A 22892-nucleotide genomic window follows, 5' to 3' on the forward strand; every position below is an offset into this window, starting at 1 on the left:
GGTGGTGGGGGTCTACAATGATGGACACTGTCTTTCTAAGGCACCTCTACTTGAAGATGTCCTGGATATTATGGGGGCTAGTGTCTGTGATGGAGCTGACTAATTTTAGAACTTGCTGCAGCTTACTTTGATCCTGTGTAGTAGCTCCTCATGCCCATCACAGATGGTGATGCAGCCAGTTAGAATGCTCTCCATGGAACATCTGTAGAAATCTGCAAGAGTTTTTGGTGACATACCAAACCTCTTCAAAATCCTTCTGAAATGTAACCACTGTCTTGCCTTCTTTATAACTGCGTGGATATAAGACCATAAGACATGGAAGCAGAATAAGGCCATTCATCCCATCGAGTCTGCTTCACCATTACATCATGGCTGATCCCGGATCCCACTCAAACTCATCATACCTTCTCACCATATTCTATGGGACCAGGCTAGGTTCTTGGAGATATTGACAGCCAGGAACTGGAAAGAGATCAGTTTCTCCACTTCTGACCCTCTTTGAGGACTGGTGTGTGTTCCTTCATCTTACTCTGTCTGAAGTCTACAATCAGTTCTTTGGTCTTACTGATGTGTACAAGGTTGTTGCTGCGACAACACTCAACTAGCTGATCTATCTCACTTCGCTATGCCTTTTCGTCACCATCTGGGATCCTACCAACAATAGTTGTATCATCATCAAATTTATAGATGGCATTTGATCTGTGCCTAGCCACACAGTCACGAGTGTAGAGAGAGTAGAGCAGAGGGCTAAGCACACATCCCTGAGCTGCATGAGTGTTGGTTGTCAATGAGGTGGAGACATTATTTCCAATCTGCACAGATTGTTGTCTTCTAGTTTGGAAGCCAAGGCAATTCTCATGGAACTGAATACTTACCAAGATACAAACAATGCATGTAACCTGACAGATTATGGTTCAAATGGCATGAAATAGCATTGTGTGGCATGGCCTTGATATTAATACCACAAACGCTGGAGCTTAGACACACACAAGACACACCAGTGGGAATGCATGGCTGGCAGATGAAGCATTAGCCAAAAGATTCGAGGGTTGATTTAGTTTGGTGCGTCTGATATGAGTGGTGTTCTGAATTGTTTATTGTTTGCTACGATGCTTGTTACACAGTTGATTAATTAGTACTTGATTCTTCCTTGGTATCTGGACCGGCTGAAGTATTGGAATGTGTGTTTGGACATTTACTTATTGCTTGTTTATTTGGGCATTTGACGTTTGTAATTAGACCTTGAGATTTATTTACAGATTTTACTTCTAGTTCAATATAGGAAACCTTCCTTTTTTGGATCCAGCAAAGTGGAGCATTTTTGGTTATGAACCAAAAGCTTAAATCAAAATTTATATATGTACATACTAGTGCCTACTTTGCCTTGATAAAATCTTTACTTTCTTTCAAGTATCACAAAAGCCCTTTACTTCTTCCCCAGCTCTCTGCACATTTGTGCTTTGCTGCTGTTTACAGCACAAAAGGGGTCTGCTCAGAACATTCCACAATCAGCAGGGAGGGCACGAACATTTATGAAAGCATAACCGATGTGGCTTTCTTGTTGCAAAATAATTGAAAGTCTTCAGGATAGAAATCTTTTGCCTGAACAGGGCATTCAGTACATATGAAGAAATAATTTCCCAGCAGTACTCCAAATACTATTTCAGTTTTTTCCTGTCAGAAACTGAAAAAAAATTATGGTGTGTATTTGTTTAATTATGATACCATAAGACCATGACACCAGATATTCTCTCTTCTTCTTGACAAATTCAGCTCAAAAGCTGGTAAAGAAAACTTCAAAGAGAACTTCTTTCCTTAACATTGGGATTTCAGCTGTGAATGCAAAGATCTATTATCTTAAATTTCACAGACAGACACAGACAGTCTGCAGATGCTTGAAATCCAAAGCAGTACACACACAGGGTCAGAAGGTGTTGAATCATTGTGGATAGAGCTAAGGAACTGCAAGGGTAGAAAGACCCTGATGGGAGTTGCATACACATCCTCAAATTGAATTCAATTGACTTTATTTCTTATATCCTTCACATACATCAGGAGTAAAAATCTTTATGTTACATCTCCGTCAAAATGTGCAATGTGCAATCGTATTAATTTATAATAAATAGAACAGTCAATTTAATATAGAGTACACTCAAATCAGCATGAGTTAATCAGTCTGATGACCTGGTAGAAGAAGCTGTCTTGAAGCCTGTTGGTCATGGCTTTGATGCTACGGTACTGTTTCCTGGATGGTAGCAGCTGGAGTAGATTGTGGTTGGGGTGACTTGGGTTCCCAATGATCATATCAGCCCTTTTTACACACCTGTCCTTATAAATGTCCTGAATCATGGGAAGTTCACAACTACAGATGCACTGGGCTGTCCGCACCACAGTCTGCAGAGCCCTGCAATTAAGGGAGGTACAGTTCCCATATCAGGTAGTGATACAGCCAGTCACGGTGCTCTCAATTGAGCCCCTGTAGAAAGTTCTTAGGATTTGGAGGCCCATACCAAACTTCCTCAACCGTCTGACATGAAAGAGGTGCTGTTGTGCCTTTTTCGCCACACAGCTGTTGTGTAGGGACCACATGAGGTCCTCGGTGATGTGGATGCTGAGGAACATAAATCTGTTTACCCTCTCAGCCCCAGTTCCACAACCAGCTCCTTTGTTTTTGCAACATTGAGGGACAGCTTGTTTTCTCGACAGCACTGTGTCAGAGAGATGACTTTTTCCCTGCAGGCCACCTCATTATTGTTTGAAATAAGACCAATCAATTTAGTGTTGTTGGCAAATTTAGTTAGCAGATTAGAGCTGTGAGTGGCGACATCGTCATGGGTATACAGGGAGTAAAGGAGGGGACTCAGTACACAGCCCTGAGGGGCTCCTGTATTGAGAGTCAAAGGGGTGGAGGTGAAGGAGCCCACTCTTACAACCTGCTGGGATCTGACAGGAAGTCCAAGATCCAGCTGCACAAGGCAGGGACAAGGCCGAGGTCGCTGCGCTTCTTAGCGAGCCTGGATGGAACTATGGTGTTGAATGCTCCTCTGTAGTCCAAGAACAGCATTCTCACATAAGCATCCTTCTTCTCCAGATGTGTAAGGATGGTATGTAGAGCAGTGGCTATTACGTCATCTGTCGATTGGTTGTGTCGGTAGGTGAATTGTAGGGGGTCCAGTATGGGTGGTAGCAAGCCGCAGATGTAATCCTTGACCAGCCTCTCAAACTATTTGCTTATTATTGAGGTGACTGCGACAGGATGCCAGTCGTTCAGGCATGTTACCTTGGTCTTTTTTGGTACAGGGACAATGGTGGATAATTTGAAGCAGGAGGGCACTCTATACTGGGAGAGGGAGAGATTAAAAATGTCAGTAAATACACCTGCCAGTTGTGCTGCGCACATCCTGAGTACTCTCACTGGATGCCATCCGGTCCCGCAGCCCTGCGACTGTCCACTCGTTGGAAACATCTGCATACCTCAGCCTCAGAGATGACCAGGTTGCAGGTTGTAGCGGTGGCTTTCTTCGGGGTCTCAGAGTTAGCGACATCGAACCGAGCATAAAAGTGATTGAGCTCATCCGGGAGAGAGGCCACGATGTTGGTGGCACCACAACATTTGGCTTTGAAGTCTGCGATGGGATGCAGCCCTTGCCAGAAGTCGCATGTTCTATTTGTTGTGAATCTTGTCTCAGTCCTGACCCTATATTGTTGTTTCGCAGCTTTCATAGCTTTGCATAGATCATAGCTGCTTCTCCTGAGGAGCTGATTGCCAGCGATGTAAACTCGATGTCGCGCTATAAGTGCTACTCGCACGTAACTATTGATCCAGGGTTTCTGGTTCGGGAAGACCCTGACCGACTTTTGGGGGACAACATTTTTGATACACTTCTGGATGAAGCACATGACTCCATCAGTGAACTCGGAGACATCCTCATCATGGAAGATATTCCAGTCGACATTCATGGTAAGAATGTGGTCTACAAATTACTGCAAGAGATAGAAAATTCATGTCCAAGGGGCAAAGCTACAATAGTCATGGGGGGATTCAATATGCAGGTAGATTGGGAAAAACAAGTTGGTGCTGAAATAAAGGAGGGGGAATTTCTAGAGTGCTAATGAGATGGATTTTTCCAGCAACTCGTGGTTGAGCCCTCCAGAGGATCAGCTATTCTTGATTGAGTGTTGTGCAACAAACTAGATTTGATACGAGACCTTAAGGTAAAAGAACTTTAAGGGGAAAGTGATCAAATTCACCCTGCAATTTGAGAAGGAAAATATAAAGACAGACATATCAATATTACAGTGGTGTAAGGGGAATTACAGAGGCATGAGAGAGGAGTTGGCCACAATTGATTGGAAAAGAACACCAGCAGGGTGATGGCAAAGCAGCAATGGCTGGAATTTCTGGAAGTAATTCAGAAGGCACAGGATATATTCATCCCAAAGAAGAAGAAATATTCTGAAGGAAAGGTGACACAACTGTGGCTAACAAGAGAAGCCAAAGCCAACATAACAGCGAAATAGAGGGCATATGATAGAGCAAAAATTAGTGGGAAGTTAGAAGATTGGGAAGCGTAAAGGACGGGTTACACCTGAACGCAAAGGGGTCCAGTATCCTAGCAGGCAGGTTTAATAGAGCTGTTAGAGAGGGTTTAAACTAATTTGGCAGGGAGATGTGAACCAGAGTGAGCTGAGGAAGGGGAAAACAGAAATAAATCAAAGATAGCGTGCAACAGAAATGATAGAAAGGACTGGCAGGAGATGAGGCATAATCACAGCCAGTGGAATGAGTTACAGGGCAATAGAAGCATGAAACAGAAAGCAACAAATACTGGACCGAAAGTGTTGTATTTGAATCCGTGCAGCATAAGGAATAAAATGGACAGACTTGAAATTCAGCAACAGATTGGCAAATATAACGTTGTGGCTATCTCTGAAACTTGGCAAAAGGATTGTTGAACATGCAACGATATACGGTGCATCAGAAAGATAGGTTATTAGGCAGAGGTGTGGTGTGGCTTTGTGCATAAGAAATAATATTAACTGATTGGAAAGAGATGACAGGATTGGTAAGTGTAGAGTCTCTATGGGTTGACTTAAGAAATGGCAAGGGTAAAAGGACCCTAATGTCAGTTGTATACAGGCCTCCGAACAGCAGCCGGGATGTGCTGTACTTGGATTTTCAGAAATTACAGCCGGAGATAGAAAAAGTGTGTCAGAAGGGCAATGTCATGATAATCATTGGGGATTTTAACATGAAAATGGATTGGGAAAACAAGGTCAGTACTGGACTTCAAGAGAGAGAATTTGTAGAAAGTCTAAGGGATGGCTTTTTAGAACAGCTTGTTGTTGAGCCCACTAGGCGATCAGCTGTGCTGGATTGGGTGCTGTGCAATGATCCGGAGGTGATTAGAAAGCTTAAGATTAAAGAACCCTTAGGCAACAGTGATCACAATATGATCGAGTTCACTTCAGAATTTGAGAAGGAGAAACTAAATTCCAATGTGTTGGTATTTCAGTGGAATAAAGGAAATTACAATGGCATGAGAGAGGAACAGGCCAAGGTTGACTGGAACGGGACACTAGCAGGAAGGATAGCAGAGCAGCAATGGCTGGAGTTTCACAAAAAATGCGGGAAGTGCAAGATGGATATATTCCAAATAAGAAGAAATTTTCGAATGGAAGAAGGACACTACTGTGGCTGACAAGTAAAGTCAGAGCCAAAGTAAGAGCAAGTGTGAGGGTGTACAAGGAAGCCAAAGTGGGAAGATAGAGGATTGGGAAATTTTTAAAACCTCGCAGAAGGAGCTTAAGAAGTTCATTAGGAAGGAAAAGATAATTTATGAAAGGAAGCTGGCAGCTAAACGAATATACTAAAAGTATTTCTAAGTGTATAAAGTGTAAAAGAGAGTTGAGGGTAGATATAGGACCAATAAAAAATGATGCTGAAGATATTATAATGACAGATACAGAGATGGCAGAGGAACTGAATGCATATTTTGTAACAGTCTTCACAGTGGAAGACAGCTGCAGTATATCAAACATTCATAAGTGTCAGGGAAGTGAAATATGTGAAAACTATGTGAAAATTTTGACTGAGAAGGTGCTCAGGAAACTTAATGGTCTGAGGGTGGATAAACGTCCTGGATGGTTTCCTGAAAGGAAAATCCTGCCCGACTAACCTACTGCAATTTTTTGAGGAAATTACAAGCAGGGTAGACAAAGGAGATACAGTAGATGTACTGTACTTGGATTTTCAGAAGGCCTTTAACAAGGTGCCACGCACGAGGCTGCTCAGCAAGATAAGAGCCCATGGAATTACAGAGGAGTTACTCTCATGGGTGGAGCATTGATTGATCGGCAGAAAACAGAGTGGGAATAAAGGGATCCTATTCTGGATGACTGCTAGTTACCACTGGAGTTCAACAGGGATCGGTGTTGGGACCACTGCTTTTTACTATGAATATCAATGATTTGGACCATGGGGTTAATGGATTTGTGGCTAAATTTGCCAATGATACAAAGATAATGGGCAAAGAAGTGGCAAATAAAATACAATGTTGGAAAGTGTATGGTCATAGAGTTTGGTAGAAGAAATAAACAAAAAGACCAGATGGGGAGAGAATTCAAAATGCAGAGATGCAAAGGGACTTGGGAGTCCTTGTGCAGGATACCCTAATGGTTGAGTCAGTGGTGAAGAAGGTGAATGCAATGCTGGCATTCATTTCTAGAGGTATAGAATGTAAGAGTAGGGACGTGATGGTGAGGCTCGATAAGGCACTCGTGAGACCACACTAAAAGGCCTGAACATTTTAGATATGGCAAAATTATTTCCCATGGTAAGGGAGTCCAGGACAAAAAGGCACAACTTCAGGATTGAAGTACGTCCAGTTAGAACAGAGATGCGGAGAAATTACTTTAGTCGGAGGGTGGTAAATCTGTGGAATTTGTTGCCATGAGCAGCTGTGGAGGCCAAGTCATTGGGTTCATTTAGGACAGGGGTAGATAGGTTCTTGATGAGCCAGGGCATCAAAGGGTATGGGGAGAAGGCAGGGCAGTGGGGATGACTGGAAGAATTGGATCAGCCTGTGATTGAAAGGCGGAGCAGACTCAATGGGCCAAATGGCCTACTCCTACTCCTATATCTTATGTTCTTCTGGTCTTTTAACAACCAACAGAAAATGAATAAAAATGCCTTTAAGAAGGTAAAGATGGAATATGAAAGTAAGTTAGCCAATAATATTAAAGACGATACCAAAAGTTTCTTCAGATATATAAAGTGTAAAAGAGAGGTGAGAGTGGATATTGAACCATTGGAAAACTATGCCGGAGGGGTAATATTGGAGGACAATGAAATGGCGGACAAACTGAATAAGGATTTTGCATCATTCTTCACTGTGAAAAGACACAAACTGTATGGTGGAAGTTCTTGGTGTCGGGGTTATCAAGTATGTGAAGTTACCATAACCAGAGAGAGGTTCTTGGGAAACTGAAAGTTCTAAAGATAGATATGTCACCTAGACCACAATGTCTACACAGCAGCGTTCAGAAAGAGGTGGCTGAAGAGATCATGGAGGCATTCTGTGTGGCCTTGGTCGGTCGTGGTCGACCATGGGTACTGCTCCTCTGGTAGTCACTGTGAGTGGCCTCTCCAGGGCTCAAGCCAGGGCGGAGTTGTTATGGAGATCCATCTGCTGCCCATGCAGTGGGACCCCCCTCTCCATGCTGATGACTGGTCCAAAAGAACGACGGAAGTCAATAGAGTTTGGTGCCAGCAGCATTGCAGGAGATATGAAGGAGAGGTAACAATTCAGCTGTGTTCTCACAGTACAATAGAGCAGGATATGAAGGGCCTATTGACCTACTCTTGATCTGTTTCTCAACTTTTTATGCTCTCATACAATAATTCTTTAATCTTTATGAAATTTTCCCTGTTCTTCTGTTTCTTAACATCCGTACTATCTTTGTTACCCAATTTATATTCCATAATCTTATCAATTAGTTATTCAGGTTAAATAATCTTCCTTTCTGTTCCATTCCAACCCTGCGTCATGGACCTCGGCTTCACATAGTGAAACCTGAATGAAGCAATGTGGCTGTCAACAACAACCAGGGCATCTGAGAGAAATGGATGCAGCCTTTTACCCATGAAGAAGTTTTGTCTCAGTAACAAGATCTTGCTGGAGCTGCTCATGGTGATGTTTGTCTTTCTGTCCCATATGCCCACAATACAGGTGATAATGATTTTTCAAAGCACGTAAACCCTTGAGTGGAAGAGCCATTAATAGCTTCTTACTGTGGCTCACTGAAAGCCTCCGTCCAGCCCGAGATGCCAGGCGAGGCTGCACGTTAAGTACCATCATCACAGGGATGCTTCAGAACTTCCCTGGTCGTTTGCACAGCTGGTGGTTATTCTGTTGCAATTATATATTGTCCAATTCATAAAGTCATCTCATTATAAAATAATGTTCAGATTGAAATCCTTTCAGATTAGGAAAGGGAAAAAAGATTATGAGAGAAAGCTGGCAGGGAACATAAAAACTGACTGTAAAAGCTTTTATAGATATGTGAAAAGAAAAAGATTGGTTAAGACAAATGTAGGTCCCTTACAGTCAGAAACAGGTGAGTTGATCATGGGGAACAAGGACATGGTAGACCAATTGAATAACTACTTTGGTTCTGTCTTCACTAAGGAGGACATAAATAATTTCCGGAAATAGTGGGGGACTGAGGGTCTAGTGAGATGGAGGAACTGAGGGAAATACATGTTAGTAGGGAAGTGGTGTTAGGTAAGTTGAAGGGATTAAAGGCAAATAAATCCCCAGGGCCAGGTGGTCTGCATCCCAGAGTCCTTAAGGAAGTAGCCCAATAAATAGTGGATGCATTAGTGATAATTTTTCAAAACTCTTTAGATTCTGGATTAGTTCCTGAGGATTGGAGGGTGGCTAATGTAACCCCACTTTTTAAAAAAAGGAGGGAGGGAGGAACCGGGGAATTATAGACCAGTAAGCCTGACATCAGTGGTGGGGAGAATGCTAGAGTCAGTTATCAAAGATGTGATAAAAGCACATTTGGAAAGCGGTGAAATCATCGGACAAAGTCAGCATGGATTTGTGAAAGGAAAATCATGTCTGACGAATCTCATAGAATTTTTTGAGGATGTAACTAGTAGAGTGGATAGGAGAGAACCAGTGGATGTGGTATATTTGGATTTTCAAAAGGCTTTTGACAAGGTCCCACACAGGAGATTAGTGTCCAAACTTAAAGCACATGGTATTGGGGGTATGGTACTGATGTGGATAGAGAATTGTTGGCAGACAGAAAGCAAAGAGTGGGAATAAACGGGACCTTTTCAGAATGGCAGGCAGTGACTAGTGGGGTACCGCGAGACTCAGTGCTGAGACCCCAGTTGTTTACAATATATATAAATGACTAGGCGAGGGAGTTAAATGCAGCATCTCCAAGTTTGCGGATGACATGAAGCTGGGCGGCAGTGTTAGCTGTGAGGAGGATGCAGGGTGACTTGGATAGGTTAGGTGAGTGGGCAAATTCATGGCAGATGCAATTTAATGTGGATAAATGTGAGGTTATCCACTTTGGTGGCAAAAACATGAAAACAAATTATTATCTGAATGGTGGCCAATTAGGAAAAGAGGAGGTGCAACAAGACCTGGGTGTCAATGTACACCAGTCATTGAAAGTGGGCATGCAGGTACAGCAGGCGGTGAAAGAGGCGAATGGTATGCTGGCATTCATAGCAAGAGGATTCAAGTACAGGAGCAGGGAGGTACTACTGCAGTTGTACAAGGCCTTGGTGAGACCACACTTGGAGTATTGTGTGCAGTTTTGGTCCCTTAATCTGAGGAAAGACATCCTTGCCATAGAAGGAGTACAAAGAAGGTTCACCAGATTGATTCCTGAGATGGCAGGACTTTCATATGATGAAAGACTGGATCGACTTGGCTTGTACTCTCTGGAATTTAGAAGATTGAGGGGGGATCTTATTGAAACGTATAAAATTCTAAAGGGATTGGACAGGCTAGATGCAGGAAGATTGTTCCCGATGTTGGGGAAGTCCAGAACGAGAGGTCACAGTTTGAGGATAAAGGGGAAGCCTTTTAGGACTGAGATGAGGAAAAACTTCTTCACACAGAGAGTAATAAATCTGTGGAATTCTCTGCCACAGGAAACAATTGAGGCCAGTTAATTGGCTATACTTAAAAGGGAGTTAGATATAGCCCGTGTGGCTAAAGGGATCGGAGTATGGAGAGAAGGCAGGTACAGGGTTTTGAGTTGGATGATCAGCCATGAGCATACTGAATGGCAATGCAGGCTCGAAGGGTCGAATGGCCTACTCCTGCATCTATTTTCTATGTTTCTATGACCCTTTCCTTAATCCACTTAGTTGGCAGCAAATCTCCTGGCACATTTTGACATCCACTGGATGTGTCAGCACTCTGTTAAGAAAACGGGCATGGAGATATTTCTCAGCTGGGAGAAAAGGTCACTGCAGCCCAGTATAAAGAATACATACTATTCACATGTCTATTTCATATTGATTACAGAAAATAATGAATGTTTATTCATTAGGATGTTCTAATGATCTATGAGTTCTAAGGTGCTGAGGATGTTCTACAAGACTGTGGTGGCCAGTGCTATCATGTTTGCTGTTGTGTGCTGGGGCAGCAGGCTGAGGGTAGCAGACACCAACAGAATCAACAAACTCATTCGTAAGGCCAGTGATGTTGTGGGGATGGAACTGGACTCTCTCACGGTGGTATCTGAAAAGAGGACGCTGTCTAAGTTGCATGCCATCTTGGTCAATGTCTCCCACCCACTACATAATGTACTGGGTGGGCACAGGAGTACATTCAGCCAGAGACTCATTCCTCCGAGATGCAGCACAGAGCGTCATAGGAAGTCATTCCTGCCTGTGGCCATCAAACTTTACAACTCCTCCCTTGGAGGGTCAGACACCCTGAGCCGATAGGCTGGTCCTGGACTTATTTCATAATTTACTGGCATCATTTACATATTACTATTTAACTATTTATGGTTCTATTACTATTTATTATTTATGGTGCAACTGTAATGAAAACCAATTTCTCTCGGGATCAATAAAGTATGACTATGACTATGTTTACAAATTCCTTTAGTGTGTGGGCCAAATACCACAAATACTATGTTTTAATACAGTGGAATCTTCTACTGCCTTTGCAAGAAGGGATTCATCCCATCAGGACTAACTAACTTTGCAGTTGGTTATACAGTACGTACGAGTATGTTGTTGAGCTTTTACAGTACATGATCTCCGTGTGCTGAGCTTAGTACCATTGTTGTGATGCTGGGTATATGTGATTGAAATTGTTCTGTTCAAGGTGGATTAAAAGGTTGGTGCAATGAGATTGCAGATGCAGGTAATGCAAATGTCTCACAACCCCAGGCATACATGCTCAATCTGATCTTGGTGCTGCCCTTTGGCATATTACCCTAACTTCTGGGAAGATGTTGCAGATAAGTGGTGATGCTTTATGTGCAGCCATGATGGAAATCATCACACATTCCCATTTAGAGCTATTACAGCTGAAATCCACAAAGTTACAGTAAACAACATTATTGTAAGATGTTATAAAAATCTATTGATCCTTAAATTGATGGATGCCACCTGGAACACTTGGGTTGTGAGTGCAGTTCCCCTTTAAGAAAATGAAAACAGGGATAACAAGCTGGTTTACAGATATGATTAAAACGCCTTAGTCTCTGGAAAATAAAATTGAAGACCTCAGAGCAAAATTGTAGGACCTGAGGTATATCAGGGACTCCTGGTATGGTGGTAGAGACTTTTAAGTGATGTTTCGACAGGTACACAGATGGAGGATATGGATACGGTGTAGATAGGAGCTATATACCTGTGAGAGTCAGTGGGTAGATCAACTGCCTCCAGAGTTGAAGACAAAGTCATCTAGAAAGGGGAGAAAGATTTCAGAAATGGAACAAGTAAATTTGAGAGTAGGGTGGAAGCTGCAAACAAGGTTGATGAAATCATCGAGCTCAGCATGGGTGCAAGAAGCAGTACCAATGCAGTTACCAATATAGCATAAGAGGAGTTGGGAAGTGATGCCAATGTAGGCTTGGAACATGCACTGTTCCACGTAACCAATGAAAAGACAGGCATAGCTGGGACCCATGCAAGTGCCCATGACTACATCTTTGGTTTGCAGGAAGTGGGAGGAGGTGAAGGAGAAATTGTTGAGGGTGAGGACTTTGAAGCATAAATTGGTAAGATACGTGAACTTGGAAGCATAAATTGGGAACAGATGTTCTCAGGAATATGTACGGCAGAAATGTGGCAAAACTTCAGGGGATATTTGCGTGGCATTTTGCATAGGTACATTCCAGTGAGACAGAGAAAGGATGGTAGGGTACAGGAACCGTGCTGTTACAAAGGCTGTTGAAAATCTAGTCAAGAAGAAAAGAAAAAGTTAGAGAGGTTCAAAAATCTAGGTAATGATAGAGATCTAGAAGATTATAAGGCTAGCAGGAAGGAGCTTAAGAAAGAACTTAGGAGAGCCAGAAGGGGCTATGATAAGGCCTTGGCGAGCAGGATTAAGGAAACCCCCAAATCATTCTACAAGTATGTGAAGAGCAAGAGGATAAGACATGAGAGAATAGGACCAATTAGGTATGACAGTGGAAAAGTGTGTATGGAAGTGGAGGAGATAGCAGAAGTATTTAATGAATACTTTGCTTCAGTATTCACTACAGAAAAGGATCTTGGAGATTGTAGGGATGACACAGCATATTGAAAAGCTTGAGCATATAGACATTAAGAAGAGGATGTGCTGGAGCTTTTGGAAAGCATCAAGTTGGATAAGTCACCGGGAATGGACAAGATGTACCCCAGGCTACTGTGCGAGGCAAGGGAGGAGATTGCTGAGCCTCTAGCAATGATTTTGCATCACCAGTGGGGATGGGAGAGGTTCCAGAGGATTGGAGTGTTGCAGATGTTGTTCTTTTATTCAAGAAAGGGAGTAGAGATAGCCCAGGAAATTATGGACCAGTGAGTCTTACTTCAGTGGTTGATAAGTTGATGGAAAAGATTCTGAGAGGCAGGATTTATGCAGATTTAGAGAGGCATAATATGAATAGGAATAGTCAGCATGGCTTTGTCAAAGGCAGGTTATGCTTTACGAGCCTGATTGAATTTTTTGAGGATGTGTCTAAACACTTTGATGAAGATAGATCAGTAGGTGTAGTATATATGGATTTCAGCAAGACATTTGATAAGGTACCCAATACAAGGCTTATTGAGGAAGTAAGGAGGCATGGGATCAAGGGTACCTTGCTTTGTGGATCCAGAATTGGCTTGCTCACAGAAGGCAAAGAGTGGTTGTAGATGGGTCATATTCTGCATGGAGGTCATTGAACAGTGGTGTGCTTCAGGGATCTTTTCTGGGAACCCTCCTCTTTGTGATTTTTGTAAGTGACCTGGATGAAGTAGTGGAGGGATGGGTTAGTAAATTTGCTGATGACACAAAGGTTGGGGGTGTTGTGGATAGTGTGCAGGCCTGTCAGATATTACAGCAGAACATTGATAAGATGCAAAACTGGGCTGAGAACTGGCAGATGGAGTTCAACCCAGATAAGTGTGAGGTGGTTCATTTTGGTAGGTGAAATATGATGGCAGAATATAATGTTAATGGTAAGACTCTTGGCACTGTGGAGGATCAGAGGGATCTTGGAATCCGAGTCCATAGGACACTGAAAGCTACTGAGCAGGTTGACTGTGTGGTTCAGAAGGCATATGGTGGATTGGCCTTCATCAACCGTGGGATTGAGTTTAAGAGCCGAGAAGTAATGTTACAGCCACATAGGACCTTACTCAGGCAATTAATTACAAATAGAAAATACAAATTAATTGATTGAGTAAGTATTCACCCCCCTTTAATATGACACATAAAGTCATCACTTGTGCAGCCAATTGGCTTTAGAGGTCACATAATTTATTAAATGGAGTTCATTGTTGATCAGAGATAGTGCCACGGCTGCAGAAACTGAGGAAGACATGGAGGGATTGTCTATGGAGTCTCTGTGGGTGGAACAGGAAGGGGTCAATAACTCTACTGGATGTTTTTTATAAACCACCCAATAGTAACAGGGACATCGAGGAGCAGATAGTGAGACAGATCCTAGAAATGTGGAATAATAACAGGGTTGTTGTGGTGGGAGATTTTAATTTCTCAAATATCGATTGGCATCTCCCTGGAGTGAGGGGTTTAGATTGGGGTGGAGTTTGTTAGGTGTATTCAGGAAGGTTTCTTAACACAATATGTAGATAAGCCTACAAGAGGAGAGGCTGTACTTGATCTGGTATTGGGAAATGAACCTGGTCAGGTGTCAGATCTCTCAGTGGGAGAGCCTTTTGGAGATAGTGATCACAATTCTATCTCCTTTACCACAGCATTGGAGAAGGATAGGACCAGACAAGTTCAGAAAGCACTATGCGGCTATCAGGCAGGAACTTGGAAGCATAAAATGGGAACTGATGTTCTCAGGGAAATATACAGAAGAAATATGGCATATGTTCAGGGGATATTTGCTTGGAGTTCTGCCTAAGTACATTCCAATGAGATGTGGAAAGAATGATAGGGTACAGCAACCATTGTGTACAAAGGCTGTTATAAATCTAGTCAAGAAAAGAAGACCTTACAAAACTAGGTAATGATAGAGATCTAGAAGATTATAAGGTGAGCAGGAAGGAGCTTAAGAAAGAAATTAGGAGATCCAGAAGGGGCCATGAGAAGGCCTTGGCGGACAGGATTAAGGAAAATCCCAAGGCATTCTAGAAATATCTGAAGAGCAAGAGGGTAAGACGTAAGAGAATAGGACCTATCAAGTGTGACAGTGGTAAAGTGTGTATGGAACTGGAGAAGATAGCAGAGGTACTTAATGAGTACCTTGCTTCAGTATTCACTACAGAAAAGGATCTTGGTGATTGTAGTGATGACTTACAGTGGACTGAAAAGCTTGAGCATGTTGATGTTAAGAAAGATGATGTGCTGGAGCTTTTGGAAAGCGTCAAGTTGGATAAGTCACCAGGACCGGTAGAGATGTACCCCAGGCTACTGTGGGAGGCAAGAGAGGAGATTGCTGAGCCTGTGGCGATGATCTTTGCATTATCAATGGGGACGGGAGAGGTTCCTGAGGATTAGAGGGTTGTGGATGTTGTTCCATTACTCAAGAAAAGGAGTACAGATAGCACAAGAAATTATAGACCAGTGAGTCTTACTTCAGTGGTTGGTAAGTTGATGGAAAAGATCCTGAGAGGCAGGATTTATGAACATTTGGAGAGGCATAATATGCTTAGATGAGATTAGATTAGATTATGAGGACACGCAGTCCTCATTTATTGTCATTTAGAAATGCATGCGTTAAAAAATGATACAATGTTCCTCCAGTATGATATCACAGAAACAAGACAGACCAAGACTAAAACTGACAAAAAACACATAATTATAACATATAGTTACAGCAGTGCAAAGCAATACTATAATTTGATAAGAGCAGACCATAGGCATGGTAAAAAAAAGTCTCAGTCCCAATAGCCCCAACATCTCACGCAGACGGTAGAAGGGAGAAACTCTCCCTGCCATGAGCTTCCAGTGCCGCAAACTTGCTGATGCAGCATCCTGGAAGCACCCGACCACAGTCCGACTCAGAGCCCGTCCGAAAACTTCAAGCCTCTGACCAGCCCTCTGACACCGAGCACCATCTCTGCCGAGCACTTTCACCCCGCCCCGGCCACTGAGCAACAAACAGCCGAGGATTCAGAGCCTTCCCCTCTGGAGATTTCAGATCACACAGTAGCGGCGGCAGTGAAACAGGCATTTCTGAAGTTCCACCAGATGTTCCTCCATGCTCTCACGTCTGCCTCCATCAAATCAGAATTGTGCACAGCATCCTACTTGACAGATAACAGATATCATCACCGGAGAGGCCGCGCACGCTGCATCGTGCCGCCATCTCCTCCTCCTCCACCTGATTAGGAAGAGTCAGCATAGCTTTGTGAAAAGCAAGTCGCATCTTACAAGCCGGATTGAATTTTTTGAGGTTGTATCTAAACACATTGATGAAAGTAGAGCAGTAGATGTAGTGTGTATGGATTTCTGCAAGGCATTTGACAAGGCACCCCATGCAAGGCTTATTGAGAAAATAAGGAGGCATGGGATCCAAAGGAACATTGCTTTGTGCATCCAGAACTGTCTTGCCCACAGAAGGCAAAGAGTCGTTGTAGATAGGTCATATTCTGCATGGAGGTCGGTCACCAGTGGTGTGCCTCAGGGATCTGTTCTGGGATCCTTACTGTTCGTGATTTTTATAAATGACCTGGATGAGGAAATGGAGGGATGCGTTAGTAAATTTGCTGATGACACAAAGGTTGGAGGTGTTGTAGATAGTGTGGAGGGTTGTCAGAGGTTACAGCGGGAGATCAATAGGATGCAAAACAGGGCTGAGAAGTGGCAGATAGAGTTCAACCCAGATAAATGTGAGGTGGTTCATTTTGGTAGGTCAAATATGATGGCAGAATATAGTAGTAATGGTAAGACTCTTGGCAGTGTGGAGGATCAGGGGGATCTTGGAGTCTGAGTCCATAGGACACTCAAAGCTGCTACACAGGTTAACTGTGTGGTTAAGAAAGCATACGGTGCATTGGCCTTCATCAATCATGGGATTGAGTTTACGAGTCGAGAGGTAATGTTGCAGGTATATAGGACCCTGGTCAGACCCTACTTGGAGTACTGTGCTCAGTTCTGGTCGCCTCACTATAGGAAGGATGTGAAAACCATAGAAAGGGTGCATAGGATACTCTGAAGGATGTTGCCTGGATTGGGGAGCATGCTTTATGAGAATAGGTTGAGTAAACTTGGCCTTTTCTCCTTGGAGCGATCGAGTGTCAGAGGTGACCTGATAGAGGTGTATAAGGTGATGAGAGGCATTGATCTTGTGGATAATCAGAGGCTTTCTCCCAGGGCTGAAATGGCTAGCATGAGAGGGCACAGTTTTAAGGTGCTTGGAAGTAGGTACAGAGGAGATGTTAGGGGTAAGTTTTTTTTTTACACAGAGACTGGCGAGTGCATGGAATGGACTGCCGGCGATGGTGGTGGAGGCGGATACGATAGGGCATTTTGAGAGACTCCTGGACAGGTACATGGAGCTCAGAAAAATAGAGGGCTATGGGTAACCCAAGGTAATTTCTAAGATAAGGACGTGTTTGGCACAGCTTTGTGGGACGAAGTGTTTTCCATGTTTCTGTTTCTACTATGTGCAGTCGAGGCATTTCAATTGATTTTAGTAAAAATACACCTGTATCTGGAAGGTGAGTCAGTATCCTGGCAAAAACTATACCATGAAAACAAAAGAACACTCCAAGCAACTCCACAAATCAATTATTGAAAATTACAAGTCAGGAGATGGACACAAGAAAATTTCCAAGTCACTGAATGTCCCTTGGAGACAATTATCAAGTCAACTATCAAGAAATGGAAAGAATATGGTACAGGTGTAAATCTGCCTAGAGCAGGCTGTCCTCAAAAACTGAGTGACTGTGCAAGAAGTGTACTAGTGAGGGAGGCCACCAAGAGACCTATGACAATTCTGGAGGAGTTACAAGATTCAGTGGCTGATATGGGAGAGACTGAGCATACAATAAATGTTGACTGGGTACTTCACCAGTCATAGCTTTATGGGAGAGTGGCAAAGAGAAAGCCACTGTTGAAATTTCAGCTAGTTTGCCAGGAGGCACATGGGAATCTCTGAAGTCAGCTGGAAGAATGGCCCGATGAAACCAAAATTGAGATTTTTGGCCATCAGACTAAATTCTACTTTTAGCATAAGCCAAACACCACACATCGTCAAAAACACACCATCCCTACCATGAAGTATGGTGATCACTGCATCATGCAATGGGGATGCTTCACTGCAGCAGTCCCTGGAAAGCTTGTGAAGGTAGAGGGCAAAATAAATCCAGCAAAATACAGGGAAATCCTAGAGGGAAACCTGATGCAGTCTGCAAGAGAATTGTAACTTGAGAGAAGATTTGCTTTCCAGCAAAACAATGACCCCAATCATAAAGCAAAAGCTACATAGGAATGGCTTGAAAACAACAAAGTTAATGTCTCAGAGTGGGCAAGTCAGAGTCCCGATGTCGATCCAATTGAGAATTTATCACTGAATACAAAAAGGGCTGTTCACTCACAATCACCATGCAATCTGACAGAGTTTTGTAAAGAAGAATGGGGGAAAATTGTAGTTTCTAGATGTGCAAAGCTGATAGAGACCTATCCACACAGACTCAAGGCTGTATGTCATAAGGCGGTGGCTAGGAACAGACCCAAGTGCAAGACACAGACACTGAAGTACTAGGGACAGGATTAGGATACAGGGCGATGGCAAGGACATGGACAGGAAAACCAGGGACCTGGAACAGGACTGGACAAGAGAGCTGGGAGCCTGGGCTTGGACTCTGGCTCGGACCCCAGAACTAGGCAAGGACAAGGCTTGGCAGGCAGGCAGGACGAGGCTGGAGTCTACAGGCTTGAAGCTGGAGGCCAGAGACTTGGCTTGGTCAGAGGCCTGAGGCTTGAGACTTGGCTGGGCTAGAGGCTGGAGTCTTCAGGCTCGAGGCTAGGCAAGAGATGAGGCGAGGCTTGGCAAGAGGCTGGAGACTTGAGGCGAGGCTGGAGGCAGGACACCAGATACTTGAGGCGAGGCTGGAGACAGGAGACTTGAGGCGAGGCTGGAGGCTGGAGGCAGGAAACTAGAGGTGAGGCAAGGCTGGAGGCTGGCTTCTCCTGGGCAGGGCGCAGTACTCCTGGGCAGGACACGGATCACCTGGGCAGGGCGCAGATCACCACCCGACAGAGGCAAGTGACAGGAAGGGACAGAACCAACTCCAGGTAATGGCAAGACGGCCTGACTTACCTGGGCAGAGGCAAGGGACAGGAAGGGAGCTAAGTACAGGCTGGCTGCAGGCGAGACGAGGCCAGAGTTACCGGCAAGACAAGGCAAGGCTTCAGGCGAGGAAACAGAAGGCAGAGCAAGAGATACAAGGAGTAAGAACAATCCAGCAGCCACACCCTAGTCTCTGAAGGTATTTATGCAACCAGCCCCAACGAGCATCAGCTGCCTCAATTAGCTCAACAAGAACAGAAACAGGGTAGATAGGAAAACCTGGAGCAAAGGTCGATGGACCGGACCGTGAACCGGAATACAGACATCACGGACCGGACCATGACACTGTAATTGTTGCCAAAGGTGCATCTACTAAATACTGACGAAGGCAGTGAATATTTGTGTATATCAATTATTTTGTGTTTTATATTTGTAATTAATTTAAATCACTTTGTAGAGATCTGTTTTCACTTTGATACAAAAGTGTCTTTTTCTGCTGATCAGTGTCAAAAATGCCAAATTAATTCTACTGTGATTGAATGTTGTAAAACAATAAAACGTGAAAAATTCTAGGGGGTGTGAATGTTTTCTATAGGCACTGTAATTGGGCAGGGCACAGCTATTGACAGTATATGTCCTACACTCCTTGGTTTTCCCAGGATGAAACATCTCGCACTTATCCTCTTTGCTATTCCTCAGCCTGTTTTCTGAGCTAAACCCCAAACTCAGCCAGACTTGTTTAAAATTTCCCAGTAGCACTAGCCAAACTCTGCTGAGATGTTGGATCCCGCTCCAGTTCAGGTGTAAGCTGACCCTCTTGTACATATCACATCTGTCCCAAAAGAGATCCCAATGGTCCAAACAAATGAATCCCTGCCCCTGCCCAACTGTTCAGCCCCACATTCATCTGCCTTAACCATTTTTTCTTGCCTTCACTAACATGTAGCACAGGGGGAATCCAGAGATGATTACCTCGAGCACTGCTTTCTGATCTTTTTCCTGTCACCCTATATTAACACTGCAGGACCTCATCTCTTGTCTGTCTACAGTATGTAATCAATGCCATCACACAGAATGACCTCTGGCTGCTCACCTGTACTATTGAGATGTTGTGCAACAGCTCAGACACCTCCTTGATGCTGGAGGGTGATGATAGAGGCTGATACATTAGGGAGAATTAAAAACATGTAGATAAGCACATTGATGTAAGGAAATTGAGGGGTTATGGGATGTGTAGGAATGAAGGTTTAGATTTATATAGGCCAGTACATGGGTCTAAGACACAAGGCATAGGAGAATAATTAGGCCATTTTTTCCCCACCGAGACTGCGCAGCTATTCCATCATGTCTGATCCATTTCCCTTTCAACCCCATTCTATCTTTGCCTTATAATCTTTCACACCCTGACTAATCAAGAACACATCAACCTCTTCCTTAAATAAACCTAATTACCTGGCCTCCACAGCTGCATGTGGCAATGAATTCACAGATTCACCACCCTCTGGCTAAAGAAATGTCTCCTCATCTCTATTCTAAAGCAACGTCACTCTATTTCAAGGCCATGCCCTCTGGTCCTAGACTCCTCCCACCACAGGAAACATTCTCTCCACATCCACTCTGTATAGGTTTTTCAACATTTGATAGATTTCAATGAGATTCCCCTCATTCGTCAAAATTCCAACAGGCCCAGAGCCATCAATTGCTCCTTGTATGATAAGCCTTTCATTCCAAGAATCATTCTTCTGAACATCCTCTGCACATCCTTCCTTAAATAAGGGGCCCAAAACTGCTCACAATGCTCCAAGTGAGACTTCTCCAGGGCTTTATGAAACCTCGACATTACATCCTTACTTTTATATTCCAGTCCTCCTGAAATGAATGCTAACATTTCATTTGCCTTACCACCAACTCAACAGGCAAATTAACATTTTGGGGAATCCACTACAATGATTCTTTGCACCTCACAGAGTTTAGAATTTTCTCCACGTTTAGAAAATAGTCTGTTTTTATTTCTTCTATCAAAGTTCATGACCATACACTTCCTAACACTATATGCCATTTTCCTCAAATCTACCTGCACCTCCACCTATCTTCATATCATCCACAATCATGGCCACAGAGCCATTAATACCATCATCTAAATCATTGACAGAGAACATGAAAAGAAGTGGTCCGAACAGAGACCCCTGTGGACCACCACTAGTCACAGGCGGCCAATCAGAAAAGGCCTCATTTAACCCTCCTTGCCTCCTCTTAGCCTCCTGCTAATTGGTCAATGCTGTGTCTATGGATGTATCTTTCCCGTAATACCATACACTGTTATCTTGTTAAGCAGCCTCATGTGTGGCATCTTGTCAAAGGCCTTCTGAAAATCCAAGTACACAACATCCACCAATTCTCCTTTGTCTATCCTGTCTGCTATTTCCCCAAAGAATTCTAACAGATTTGTCAGGCAAGGTATTTCCTAAAGGAAACTGTACTAGCTTTGGCCTATTTTAACATGTGCCTCCAAGTACTCCAAAACCACATCCTTAACAACCAACTCAACATATTCCCAACCGCCGAAGTTAGGCTTATTGGTGTATGCTTTTGTTTCTTCTGCTTCCCTCCCTTCTTGAAGAGTGGAGTGACATTTGCAATTTTCCAGTCCTCCTGAACTATTCCTGCATCATGTGATTCTCGAAACATCATAACATCATAACTAATGCTTCCTCAATCTCTTTAGCTACCTTTTTCAGAACCCACAGGCGGCATGACTAGGACAGAAAGTACAAAACCATTTCCCCATGGTGAAGGAGTCACACACACAGTGGCCATTTTATTAGCTACACCTGTATACCTGCCCATTAATGTGAGTATCTCATCTGCCAATCATGTGGCAGCAACTCAATGCATAAAAGCATGCAGACAGGGTCAAAAGGTTCAGACCGAATATCAGAATGGGGATGCAAAGTGATTTAAGTGACTGAAGAATGATCTTTGTTGCCAAACGGGGTGGTTTGAGTTTCTCAGAAAGAGTTGATTTCCTGGTATTTTCCCGCACAACAGTCTCCAGAGTTTACAGAGAATGGTGTGAAAAACTAAAACCATCCAGTGAGCAGCAGTTCTGTGGGTGAAAATCGCCTTGTTAATGAGAGACGCCAGAGGAGAATGGCCAGACTAGTTCGAGATGACAGGAAGGCAACAGTAATTCAAATAACTATGCATTGCAACATTGCTGTACAGAAGAGCATCTCTGAATGCAGAACACATTTTATGTGAAGTGGGTGTGCTACAGCAGCAGAAGACCAAGAACATACATTTCATGGCCACTTTATTGTGTACAGGAGGTAACTCATAAAGTGGCCACTGGGTGTAGGTGATTGGACAAAATATATAAACAAGATGGATCCAACACAACATCGCTCCTTGCTGTCCCCAGAGGCAAAATGCAGGCTGCAGATTTTCTCCACCACCTCCCCTCCATACATGGATGTTGGTGCATATGTGTAGTTTCCTGAGTGATAACAAACTTTTAGCAGCTAACAGTGTGAGAGTGGCACCTCCTGCCCTGGATGCAGTCATTTTCCAGCAAGCCCTCCCAGCAGCAGCTCTTTGAAGGGTAGGAGCAGTCAGCGGGAGATGTGGATGCTGTTAAAGTGGTTTCCACAGTACTCTAATGCTCTCACTCCCCATTCACACCATATCCTGTGTTCTCACTGCCCAGAGCTGATCTAACCAGCAGCCCAAGCCTTGAGCCCAGTTTCTGTAAATCTCTTGCTTATTTCCTCAACATCCTTCTCACCATGTGTTTAGAGTAGCAGAGACAAAATTAATCGCTTACTGCGTGTTGCTTGGATTGGGTGGTGACCACAACCTTCATTTGTTGAAGGATTTTAATTGTTTTGTCGTCATACCTCAATGTTATGGTCACTATAACTGCAGAAGTCCAAATGTCAGTGAAA

General features: G+C 43.5%; 1 protein-coding gene across 2 annotated transcripts in view; it reads left to right on the plus strand.

Moving 5' to 3' along the window:
- Positions 1-22892, plus strand: part of LOC140191294 (adhesion G protein-coupled receptor E3-like) — a 133526-nt gene that overhangs the window by 30598 nt on the left and 80036 nt on the right. The window lies entirely within an intron of this gene.

The sequence above is a fragment of the Mobula birostris genome, chromosome 32 (genome assembly GCF_030028105.1).
Source record: "Mobula birostris isolate sMobBir1 chromosome 32, sMobBir1.hap1, whole genome shotgun sequence".
NCBI lineage: Eukaryota > Metazoa > Chordata > Chondrichthyes > Myliobatiformes > Myliobatidae > Mobula > Mobula birostris.